Source organism: Protobothrops mucrosquamatus, unplaced genomic scaffold, assembly GCF_001527695.2.
Source record: "Protobothrops mucrosquamatus isolate PMUCROS unplaced genomic scaffold, P.Mucros_1.0 scaffold5293, whole genome shotgun sequence".
In the NCBI taxonomy this organism is placed as follows: Eukaryota; Metazoa; Chordata; class Lepidosauria; order Squamata; family Viperidae; genus Protobothrops; species Protobothrops mucrosquamatus.
In genome coordinates, this window is record NW_015391159.1 from 46,554 (window position 1) to 59,439 (window position 12,886).

The 12,886-nt window shown below is 40.5% G+C and overlaps 2 long non-coding RNA genes across 2 annotated transcripts; both read left to right on the forward strand.

Moving 5' to 3' along the window:
- Positions 1–265: 265 nt before the first annotated feature.
- On the forward strand, positions 266–4,060 carry LOC107299693. Its single transcript, XR_001549192.2, has 2 exons — positions 266–382; positions 3,981–4,060. It is a non-coding gene; the product is annotated as an uncharacterized LOC107299693 (long non-coding RNA).
- A 3,624-nt stretch (positions 4,061–7,684) lies between these two features.
- Positions 7,685–11,758, forward strand: LOC107299691. Its single transcript, XR_001549191.2, has 2 exons — positions 7,685–7,801; positions 11,679–11,758. It is a non-coding gene; the product is annotated as an uncharacterized LOC107299691 (long non-coding RNA).
- Positions 11,759–12,886: the final 1,128 nt, after the last annotated feature.

A 12,886-nucleotide genomic window follows, 5' to 3' on the forward strand; every position in this document is an offset into this window, starting at 1 on the left:
AGACATTTGTCTATATATTGAATTATAAATCATGACTATTGCAGTAGCTTATGAAGGCATTTCGACAGTTAAGTGCCATTGCCTTCAAGGCACCACCAAGAACATTACACAACATTTATTCCCTGACTTTCGGCAGCTTCTGCATTAGCTCAGAAATCAATTTCTACAAGCGAGTGGATAGTTTGTTTGAAAGGCTTGTCTTTTGACTAAGTCCTGTGTTTAGCCTTCTGAGCAACCAATCACGGGGCTCTTAGTAGCAAGCACTGGTTGCTAGGTGTGGCTTCCTGATGGGTCTATAAAAGTAGGAACCACAACTTACATTTTCCACCGACTCACTTCCCAGCTTGGAAAATATTGCTTCTGAATTTTGGAAAGAGGAAAGGTATGGCTCTTTTGATATTTGTCCTTTATTAATGGCTTTAGAAGAATATAGCTTCTTATTTAGTCTGGAGTAAATTATTTACTGACTTGGACTTATTTGTAAGTCAATGTAGAAATATATGAAATATATTTCATGTGCATATAAGTTTATATCTGATTCTCTTGCCTGTATTTTCCAGCAAGGGAGTAGAAAGTGTTTAAAACTGCATAAACTATGCACAGAATTAAAATTTGTAACAGTTGGTTGCTTAATGCTAAATAACTGCTTTTTTTTTCTTTCTTCCTGTTCTTTTCCGTTACCATGGAAAGCAGAATTATTTTTATCTACCAAAGTATGAGTTAAGAGGGAAAAAATGTGCCCAGTGTCTTTCTTATGTGGAAACTTTTTTAGAAAAAACACCCTGTGGTTAAGGAAAGCTTGCTTAACTGTTTCCCAATTGTTAAATATTTATTCCTTTGCAAACATCAGCCGCACCAAGAATAAAATATGGACTTTTTTTTTCAAAAAGGCAACTAAGTTTAATTATGTTTTAATTTGTTGGTAGTTATTTTTAATATAGGAATGTAAGAACTGCAGAATGTTATTTGCATTTTTTTTTCATTTTTCATAAATATATTCAGACGCGGATGCTGCTGCTTCTTCCTTGTTATGAATTTTTTTAGGAGTGGGGGTGGGGGAACGGGTTTTTCCAGTTTCTGCAGCTTTTGACCATTAAAGAAAAGTGACCTGAGAGTTAAGGAGTCCTGCACAATGACAGGAAAAAAATAATTGTCCCTTCATTTGGAAGGAACTTGCATATCAAGCTGAATCTGAAATGCCCCTATTAATGAGATGGAACTCAGGGGTTACTTCTGAGTAAATAGGTAGAAATCTTAGACATATTTTCTTAAAGTAAGTTTCAGTCTGTCGAATTATGCTCATTTTAGTCAGTTTAAGATTGGGCCTCCTATTTTACCCAATCGTTTCAATTGTAATCCCAAAAGTGTTTCTCCAGCCAATTTCAAAGGTTTGTAATGGTCCAGAAAGCAGTTCATGAAATGTACAAGTTGGCTGGATCTTAGTGTGTGTAGTTATAATACATAAATATACTCATAGCATCAGCAGGAATGGGACTAAATCTTGTGGCTGTCACTTGACCAATCATGTGGATCAGCGGCCATACTGGGAAATCTCCATTATTTTCCTCCTGGAATTAGGACCAGAATATACTCCCTGACAGCTGGGATGCTGCGGCAGTCCTGGGAACACATCACCTTGAATTTTGGACTTTGTGTGCAGGAAAAGATCTGGGAATTCTACCAGCTGAGATTGTTTCAGAAGTAGAGGCAGTGGGCAGTTGGGAGGGCAGTGGGCAGGGGTTGACAATTGAGGTAGTAATGGGATAGGGAGATATGGTGGCAGGCAGGCCATTCTCAGGGAAGGCCAACCTGGTAGCTAGCACTTGTATTGCCTTTCAGGCCCATGTGCTCAGCCTCCAAAGCCAAGTCTTCACAGCCTTGGAGGCCCTGGACTCCAGCTGCCCCTGCTTAATGCCAGGTTGGCCTGCAATAAAGCTTATCTCAGCTAATTATGGATGAGAGAAGTGACCTGGCCTGCATTACCAAGATCTAGTTGGTAGTAGATGTGGGTCTTCTTCTCTGAGAAACATATCTCACAGGTTTCAAGTGTGGCACCAGCTGTGACTCTGGGGCGGGGATGCTGAGGTGGCTGTTGTTATTCTGGATTCTCTAGTGGCCTTTAGGAGAGCTGCCCTGGACATAGCCAGATGCAAGCTCTCTTTGTGAAGTTGAGTTGCAGGGAGTTGGTATTTTGCTGAACTGGCTCCAGGGACTGGGAGACACTATTTTGTACTGGTTCATCTCCTTTTTCTGTGGACAGTACCTGTCAGTGCTATTGGGGGAGAAGAGGTCCAGCTGTAGGCCCCATTATTTGGTGTGCCTCAAGACTCAAGTCTCTCTCCCCTCCTATTTAACATCCATATGAAGCTGCTGGGAGAGTAATCCACTGGCATGGGGTTTGGTATCATCAGTATGTGGATATTAACCAATTATATGTCTCCATCCCATGCCCAACACGTGATTTTATTCAGGCACTGGTTTAGGGTCTGGAGCTGTAAGGGCATGAATGGGGAGAAGCTGGCTGGAACGCAACACTGGCAAGATGGACTGGTTTAGGTTTTGGTCCCTGGTATCAGGAGATTGACATCTCTGACTCTAGACATGATAACACTCCCCTGTAGAGATCTGGTGAGCAATTTGGCACTCCTCTTGGGCTCACAGCTCCTCCTGGAAGAAGAGATGGCAGTCATGGCCAGAGAATGAATGAATGATTGAATGAATGAATGAAATGAATGATACTGTCTTGGTTTTGACATTTTAGTACCCAAACTAAGTAACATCATCAGTGCTAGAGAGGCATTTGCCCAAATCTGTCTTCTGCACCAATTACACCCATTCCTGGATGTAGCTACCATTCTCACAGTCACCCCTGTCTTAATCACCTATTTGGATTACTGCAATGTGCTCTAATCAGGCTGCCCTGAAGACGTCAGAAATCTGCAACTGGTTCAGAATGCAGTGACACATACAGTTTTAGATGGCCGGTGGTTCACCCAAGTCATACCACCACTGCATGAGCTATACTGGCTTCCTGTTGCTTTCTGGGGGCAATTTAAGGTCCCAGTTATTACTTTTAATGCCCTACATGGCACAGGCCCAGATTACTTGCAGTACTGCTTCTCCCAGCGGGTATCTGCCATTACTAGGTCAGATAGAGTAAGTGCGCTCAAGTTCTCCTTGCTGGGACCTTGGAGGCATGCCTTCTTGGTGGCCACTCCAGGTCCTTGGAACAGTCTCCCACCAGAAATCAAAGTTACCCAACCCTTTTAGCCTTCCAGAGGACTGTGAAGACCTGGCTTTTCCCCCAAGCATTGGGCTAGGATTGGGGGTTGACCTGTGATGATGTTTGGTTTGGTGCCTGGGGGAAGGGTATGTTTTTAACTATGGCTTATGGATTGTTGTGAGCCACCTAGAGTCACTGTATGAGATAGGTGGACATTTAAGTCTTGTAAATAAATAGATGGCAAAATGCCACCAGAAATGCAATATAATTCTGCACATCCTAAAAGAGCCATTGATCGTTGCCCTAGATAGGTTGAGTGTTGGGGGAAATTTAAATTTAAACAACAGCAAAATTTGCTAAAGCAAAACATTTTTCTGAAAAAATTATGAAATGGTATGTTCTTAATGTCTTAATGGAATTCTTCATGGCTGAAACCAAGAAGATCTTAAGATCCACTACAAGCATAGCTTCAATTAGCTTTTTTAAACCCCTGGTCATTCCTCTCCTAATTCCAGTAACAGGGCAGTATAAATCAGTAAATAATTCTATTTCCCAACCTGGTGCCCTCCAGATGTATTGGAATTTGGGTTTCTCTTTCGGAAAGGGGGAGAGGAATCCTCTTTGACTTTTCTGATTTTTAGAATGCTTGAAACAGGTGAAAGGCCTTTTCCCTACAGAATAAAAAAGCAAAAGAAAGAAAAAAAGGGAGAACCAGTTTGTCACTTCATTCTGTTCCATCTTTTTTTTCCCTTTGCAGAAAGTTGAATCAAGATGGCCTTTGTATCAGAATTCCTGAAGCAAGCCAGGTTTATGGAGGATGAGGAACCACAATACATTGTAAGTTTCTCTAACAACTAATCAATTTGGCTTTACAAAGGAATGTTGGAAGTACAGTTAAATGAATGGGAGCTGTGATAAGATGGCATAGGGCAGGGAAACAACCAAAAACAGCTTTTCCTTTCTCTTTCCAAGAATTCCCTTTACTCCTTTCTTGAATAATCAATGTGTTCAACTCCCCACATTCATTCATTCAGAATAGAGCTGGAAGGGACCTTGGAGGTCTTCTAGTCCAGCCCCCTGCTCAAACAGGAGTCCCTGTATCATTTCAGACAAGTGGCTGTCCAGTCTGTTCTTAAAAAACCTCCAATAATGAAGCACCCATAACTTTTGAAGGCAAAGCTGCTCCACTGGTTAATTGTTCTCACTATTGGGAAGTTTCTCCTTAATTCCATGTTACTTCACTCCTTGATTAGTTTCCATCTATTGTTTCTTGTCCTGCCTTCTGGTGCTTTGGAAAATAAGTTGATCCCCTCTTCTTTGTGGCAGCCCTTCAAATACTGGAATACTGCTATCATGTCACCCCAGTTCTTCTTTTCTCTTGACTAGCCATATCTAATTTCTGCAACCATTCTTTGTATGGTTTAGTCTTCAGGCCTTTAATCATCTTAGTTGCACTTCTCCCCACTTTTTCCAAAGTTTCAACATCTTTTTTGTAATGTGGTGACCAAAACTGGATGCAGTACTCCAGGTGTGGTCTTACTAAGATTTTATAAAGCGTTATAAAGTTATAAAACATAATCAATAGGGTTTTTTTTTAGCTCTCCCCACGCTATTCTACAGCTGATATTTTACTAGTAAGTCCTGGAATGGGCAGCCTTTCTCCGATCTTTTTATGTATGCATTTAAATTGAACCCACTTTAATTTAAATTTAGATAACATTTGTAAATAAACACATTACATATTTCTGGAGATGGTAAATGGGGCCACGATGCCAAAAGTAGAAGCTTGTGGCACACACCAGGGAAAAGGCAGACTGTCTTATTTTTCTCTCCTGTAGTATATGAATAGGTGATGATATTCTTTTTAAATGATGTCAAGCTTATTTTTAGGACTTGCCTTACAGGTCTGATATGCTTTTCACTTCAGAACAGCAGGAAGTGGCTCTGTTGTTTTTTTAGNTCTTTGCTGCTGTCTCAGTTCCTGCTCATACATGGAAAATGTGCATCAGTCCACCTGTGTCTCATCCAGCAAATAACCTGGAGCAGAATCATGGTGATAGAAAAGGATTAAACTTCACTCTTCTGGTGCAATGAACAAAACCAATTTTGAAACAATCTACATTAATACAACAATTATACTCTCTATGAATGTAGTTTCCACTTCTTTCACATTAAAAACTAGTGACAATTGAGAAGGGTATTTTTTCAGCTACAGTTTAGCACAATTGTGCCTTTTCATTAAACATCAATAAGTATTGAGCTATTCTTCATCCTTTAAACATTATGACTTGCTCACATGGAAGGGCTAGGGTTGTTGGGAACATTAAAAAGAGGAGCAAGGACAGAGGTCTTGCAGTCCAAAGACTGTTGACTTTCTGTCAGAGATTGCACTGTTATAATCATATGAATGATAACACTTGAAGAGACCTAGGTCCTAGGGTGAAACGTTCATGTCTTCCTTAAAGCTATGCACCTACCTCAGCTCCGTTGCCAGCAAATTAGAATTAAAAAAGAGAAGCTTCTGGGGTTTTGCCTATCCCTGAAAAATCTTACAGTGCTCCATATTCCCTGTAATGGTGCAGGAGGGGTGACAGAAGAATGGGGCAACTCGCCATGGGCCAATTCAACAATTCAATTTAATTATTTAAAATAATTTAAAAAATAATTTTGATTTTTTTTTACTCACATTTCTTCTCCTTCCCTCATTTTGCATCCTTTCTTTGATGATTTATTCCACCATTTCTTCTATATCAGTGTAACTGTTGTCCCATGGGAGTTGGCCATGGTGAGTTGACCTAGACCAGGGGTCTTCAAACTTGACCCTTTTATGACTTGTAGACTTCAACTCCCAGAATTCCTCAGCCAGTGTGCCTGGCTGAGGAATTCTGGGAGTTGAAGTCCACAGGTCATAAAAGGGCCAAGTTTGAAGACCCCTGACCTAGACCTTTGGTGACAGTATTATCAGCTCAGCTTTTGCTACAGATTTGCCTTTTCTATTCCACTTGTATTGGATAGGGTAAGATTTCACTGACTAGTTTAGGAGCTCCTAAGCAACCATTCTCCAGTTTACAGTTTTGTAGCTCAAACATTTTTAACTTCATATTTTACAGAAAGCAGTAAAACAAAACAACAAACCCCATCTTGTTTCTAAAAAGTGGTAAAAGAAAAAGGGGCCAAGTTCTATACTTGGATGTTTTGTGAGATACCAAGATGTCTTGGTGGTATAGGTGTGTGATCTTGGACAAACATCCCCAACTTGTTATATCTCAGATGTATTGACCATCAACCTCATATTTTACAGGTTAAAGATTATGGCATGTGGGGATTGTGGAAGTTGAAATCCTATGTAATTGTTGGATATCCATTGGGAAAAGCTGATCTGGACAAAACCCGCAGCATTTTTACACCTATGTTTTAGCCTCAGAGTTTCTCAGTATTAATATAATTGTTGTGCAAAACCAGCATTTTCAATACATGCGGTCCTCAACTTACAACCATTCGTTAGCAACTGTTCAAAGTTATCACATATTGGAAAAAGTGATTTATGACCGGCCCTCAAACTTACAACCATTGCAGCATCTGAATGGTCACCTGATCTAAATTCCAGCACTTGGCAACCGTTACATATTTATGACAGTTGCAGCACCCTGAAGTCATGTAATCTCCATTTGTGACCTTCCCAGCTGGCTTCTAATAAAGAAAATTCACTCCACAACCAAGGTAAAAAGATCATAAAATTGGGCACAACTCACTTAACAATCATGTTGCTTAGCATCGGAAGTTCTGGTGCCAGTTTTGGTTGTAAGTCAGGGACTCCCTGTAGAAACGATGCTGGCACATATTATCATATGTTGGTACGATTTGAATGGCCCAAAGCTTCCTTTGAGAATGGAAATATAAATTCTATACTGAATCAACTGCAATTTGTATACAGATAGTAAATACCAAAAAAATGAAAGTTTATATTACGTAGCACGGAGCCTGGGAGATCATCCTGAAATACTCTTGAATATCACTTGTAACAGAATAGGCCAGGGGTCTTCAAACTTGACCCTTTTATGACTTGTGGACTTCAACTCCCAGAATTCCTCAGCCAGCATGCCTGGCTGAGGAATTCTGGGAGTTGAAGTCCACAAGTCATAAAAGGACCAAGTTTGAAGACTCCTGGAATAGGCTAATTTAAAGGAAGCTTATGGAGACATTTGTCTATATATTGAATTATAAATCATGACTATTGCAGTAGTTTATGAAGGCATTTCGACAGTTAAGTGCCATTGCCTTCAAGGCACCACCAAGAACATTACACAACATTTATTCCCTGACTTTCGGCAGCTTCTGCATTAGCTCAGAAATCAATTTCTACAAGCGAGTGGATAGTTTGTTTGAAAGGCTTGTCTTTTGACTAAGTCCTGTGTTTAGCCTTCTGAGCAACCAATCACGGGGCTCTTAGTAGCAAGCACTGGTTGCTAGGTGTGGCTTCCTGATGGGTCTATAAAAGTAGGAACCACAACTTACATTTTCCACCGACTCACTTCCCAGCTTGGAAAATATTGCTTCTGAATTTTGGAAAGAGGAAAGGTATGGCTCTTTTGATATTTGTCCTTTATTAATGGTTTTAGAAGAATATAGCTTATTTACTCTGGAGTAAATTATTTACTGACTTGGACTTATTTGTAAGTCAATGTAGAAATATATGAAATATATTTCATGTGCATATAAGTTTATATCTGATTCTCTTGCCTGTATTTTCCAGCAAGGGAGTAGAAAGTGTTTAAAACTGCATAAACTATGCACAGAATTAAAATTTGTAACGGTTGCTTAATGCTAAATAACTGCTTTTTTTTTCTTTCTTCCTGTTCTTTTCCGTTACCATGGAAAGCAGAATTATTTTTATCTACCAAAGTATGAGTTAAGAGGGAAAAAATGTGCCCAGTGTCTTTCTTATGTGGAAACTTTTTTAGAAAAAACACCCTGTGGTTAAGGAAAGCTTGCTTAACTGTTTCCCAATTGTTAAATATTTATTCCTTTGCAAACATCAGCCGCACCAAGAATAAAATATGGACTTTTTTTTCAAAAAGGCAACTAAGTTTAATTATGTTTTAATTTGTTGGTAGTTATTTTTAATATAGGAATGTAAGAACTGCAAAATGTTATTTGTTTTTTTTTTCATTTTTCATAAATATATTCAGAAGCGGATGCTGCTGCTTCTTCCTTGTTATGGATTTTTTCAGGAGTGGGGGTGGGGGAACGGGTTTTTCCAGTTTCTGCAGCTTTTGACCATTAAAGAAAAGTGACCTGAGAGTTAAGGAGTCCTGCACAATGACAGGAAAAAAATAATTGTCCCTTCATTTGGAAGGAACTTGCATATCAAGCTGAATCTGAAATGCCCCTATTAATGAGATGAAACTCAGTAGGGGTTACTTCTGAGTAAATAGGTAGAAATCTTAGACATATTTTCTTAAAGTAAGTTTCAGTCTGTCGAATTATGCTCATTTTAGTCAGTTTAAGATTGGGCCTCCTATTTTACCCAATCGTTTCAATTGTAATCCCAAAAGTGTTTCTCCAGCCAATTTCAAAGGTTTGTAATGGTCCAGAAAGCAGTTCATGAAATGTACAAGTTGGCTGGATCTTAGTGTGTGTAGTTATAATACATAAATATACTCATAGTATCAGCAGGAATGGGACTAAATCTTGTGGCTGTCACTTGACCAATCATGTGGATCAGCGGCCATACTGGGAAATCTCCATTATTTTCCTCCTGGAATTAGGACCAGAATATACTCCCTGACAGCTGGGATGCTGCGGCAGTCCTGGGAACACATCACCTTGAATTTTGGACTTTGTGTGCAGGAAAAGATCTGGGAATTCTACCAGCTGAGATTGTTTCAGAAGTAGAGGCAGTGGGCAGTTGGGAGGGCAGTGGGCAGGGGTTGACAATTGAGGTAGTAACGGGATAGGGAGATATGGTGGCAGGCAGGCCATTCTCAGGGAAGGCCAACCTGGTAGCTAGCACTTGTATTGCCTTTCAGGCCCATGTGCTCAGCCTCCAAAGCCAAGTCTTCACAGCCTTGGAGGCCCTGGACTCCAGCTGCCCCTGCTTAATGCCAGGTTGGCCTGCAATAAAGCTTATCTCAGCTAATTGTGGATGAGAGAAGTGATCTGGCCTGCATTACCAAGATCTAGTTGGTAGTAGATGTGGGTCTTCTTCTCTGAGAAACATATCTCACAGGTTTCAAGTGTGGCACCAGCTGTGACTCTGGGGCGGGGCTGCTGAGGTGGCTGTTGTTATTCTGGATTCTCTAGTGGCCTTTAGGAGAGCTGCCCTGGACATAGCCAGATGCAAGCTCTCTTTGTGAAGTTGAGTTGCAGGGAGTTGGTATTTTGCTGAACTGGCTCCAGGGACTGGGAGACACTATTTTGTACTGGTTCATCTCCTTTTTCTGTGGACAGTACCTGTCAGTGCTATTGGGGGAGAAGAGGTCCAGCTGTAGGCCCCATTATTTGGTGTGCCTCAAGACTCAAGTCTCTCTCCCCTCCTATTTAACATCCATATGAAGCTGCTGGGAGAGTAATCCACTGGCATGGGGTTTGGTATCATCAGTATGTGGATATTAACCAATTATATGTCTCCATCCCATGCCCAGCACGTGATTTTATTCAGGCACTGGTTTAGGGTCTGGAGCTGTAAGGGCATGAATGGGGAGAAGCTGGCTGGAACGCAACACTGGCAAGATGGACTGGTTTAGGTTTTGGTCCCTGGTATCAGGAGATTGACATCTCTGACTCTAGACATGATAACACTCCCCTGTAGAGATCTGGTGAGCAATTTGGCACTCCTCTTGGACTCACAGCTCCTCCTGGAAGAAGAGATGGCAGTCATGGCTAGAGAATGAATGAATGATTGATTGAATGAATGAATGAAATGAATGGTACTCTCTTGGTTTTGACATTTTAGTACCCAAACTAAGTAACATCATCAGTGCTAAAGAGGCATTTGCCCAAATCTGTCTTCTGCACCAATTACACCCATTCCTGGATGTAGCTACCATTCTCACAGTCACCCCTGTCTTAATCACCTATTTGGATTGCTGCAATGTGCTCTAATCAGGCTGCCCTGAAGACATCAGAAATCTGCAACTGGTTCAGAATGCAGCGACACATAAAGTTTTAGATGGCCGGTGGTTCACCCAAGTCATACCACCATTGCATGAGCTATACTGGCTTCCTGTTGCTTTCTGGGGGCAATTTAAGGTCCCAGTTATTACTTTTAATGCCCTACATGGCACAGGCCCAGGTTACTTGCAGGACTGCCTCTCCCAGCGGGTATCTGCCATTACTAGGTCAGATAGAGTAAGTGCGCTCAAGTTCTCCTTGCTGGGACCTTGGAGGCATGCCTTCTTGGTGGCCACTCCAGGTCCTTGGAACAGTCTCCCACCAGAAATCAAAGTTACCCAACCCTTTTAGCCTTCCAGAGGACTGTGAAGACCTGGCTTTTCCCCCAAGCATTGGGCTAGGATTGGGGGTTGACCTGTGATGATGTTTGGTTTGGTGCCTGGGGGAAGGATATGTTTTTAACTATGGCTTATGGATTGTTGTGAGCCACCTAGAGTCACTGTATGAGATAGGTGGACATTTAAGTCTTGTAAATAAATAGATGGCAAAATGCCACCAGAAATGCAATATAATTCTGCACATCCTAAAAGGTTAGGTTAAGGTTAGGTTAGGTTAATTTAATTTGTATACCGCCCTTCTCCCGTAGGACTCAGGGCGGTTCACAGCATATTAAAAACACAAATACAATATACAGGATACGAAAAAAAAATCATACAAAAATACACAAAATAACCCCACTAAAACCTAATTAAAAGCCAAATATTGATTGCTGTGTTCCCATTAAAATTACTTTTTAAAAACGTCCCTACCTAAAATCCCTACCTAAAATCCTCCCTAGGTCAGGCCCGCTTGCTGGAAAAGCCATGTCTTGAGCCATTGATCGTTGCCCTAGATAGGTTGAGTGTTGGGGGAAATTTAAATTTAAACAACAGCAAAATTTGCTAAAGCAAAACATTTTTTTGAAAAAATTATGAAATGGTATGTTCTTAATGTCTTAATGGAATTCTTCATGGCTGAAACCAAGAAGATCTTAAGATCCACTACAAGCATAGCTTCAATTAGCTTTTTTAAACCCCTGGTCATTCCTCTCCTAATTCCAGTAACAGGGCAGAATAAATCAGTAAATAATTCTATTTCCCAACCTGGTGCCCTCCAGATGTATTGGAATTTGGGTTTCTCTTTCGGAAAGGGGGAGAGGAATCCTCTTTGACTTTTCTGATTTTTAGAATGCTTGAAACAGGTGAAAGGCCTTTTCCCTACAGAATAAAAAAGCAAAAGAAAGAAAAAAAGGGAGAACCAGTTTGTCACTTCATTCTGTTCCATCTTTTTTTTCCCTTTGCAGAAAGTTGAATCAAGATGGCCTTTGTATCAGAATTCCTGAAGCAAGCCAGGTTTATGGAGGATGAGGAACCACAATACATTGTAAGTTTCTCTAACAACTAATTGATTTGGCTTTACAAAGGAATGTTGGAAGTACAGTTAAATGAATGGGAGCTGTGATAAGATGGCATAGGGCAGGGAAACAAGCAAAAACAGCTTTTCCTTTCTCTTTCCAAGAATTCCCTTTACTCCTTTCTTGAATAATCAATGTGTTCAACTCCCCACATTCATTCATTCAGAATAGAGCTGGAAGGGACCTTGGAGGTCTTCTAGTCCAGCCCCCTGCTCAAACAGGAGTCCCTGTATCATTTCAGACAAGTGGCTGTCCAGTCTGTTCTTAAAAAACCTCCAGTAATGAAGCACCCATAACTTTTGAAGGCAAAGCTGCTCCACTGGTTAATTGTTCTCACTATTGGGAAGTTTCTCCTTAATTCCATGTTACTTCGCTCCTTGATTAGTTTCCATCCATTGTTTCTTGTCCTGCCTTCTGGTGCTTTGGAAAATAAGTTGATCCCCTCTTCTTTGTGGCAGCCCTTCAAATACTGGAATACTGCTATCATGTCACCCCAGTTCTTCTTTTCTCTTGACTAGCCATATTTAATTTCTGCAACCATTCTTTGTATGGTTTAGTCTTCTTAGTTAGCCTTTAATCATCTTAGTTGCACTTCTCCCCACTTTTTCCAAAGTTTCAACATCTTTTTTGTAATGTGGTGACCAAAACTGGATGCAGTACTCCAGGTGTGGTCTTACTAAGATTTTATAAAGCGTTATAAAGTTATAAAACATAATCAATAGGGGTTTTTTTTTAGCTCTCCCCACGCTATTCTACAACTGATATTTTACTAGTAAGTCCTGGAATGGGCAGCCTTTCTCCGATCTTTTTATGTATGCATTTAAATTGAACCCACTTTAATTTAAATTTAGATAACATTTGTAAATAAACACATTACATATTTCTGGAGATGGTAAACGGGGCCACGATGCCAAAAGTAGAAGCTTGTGGCACACACCAGGGAAAAGGCAGACTGTCTTATTTTTCTCTCCTGTAGTATATGAATAGGTGATGATATTCTTTTTAAATGATGTCAAGCTTATTTTTAGGACTTGCCTTACAGGTCTGATATGCTTTTCACTTCAGAACAGCAGGAAGTGGCTCTGTTGTTTTTTTAG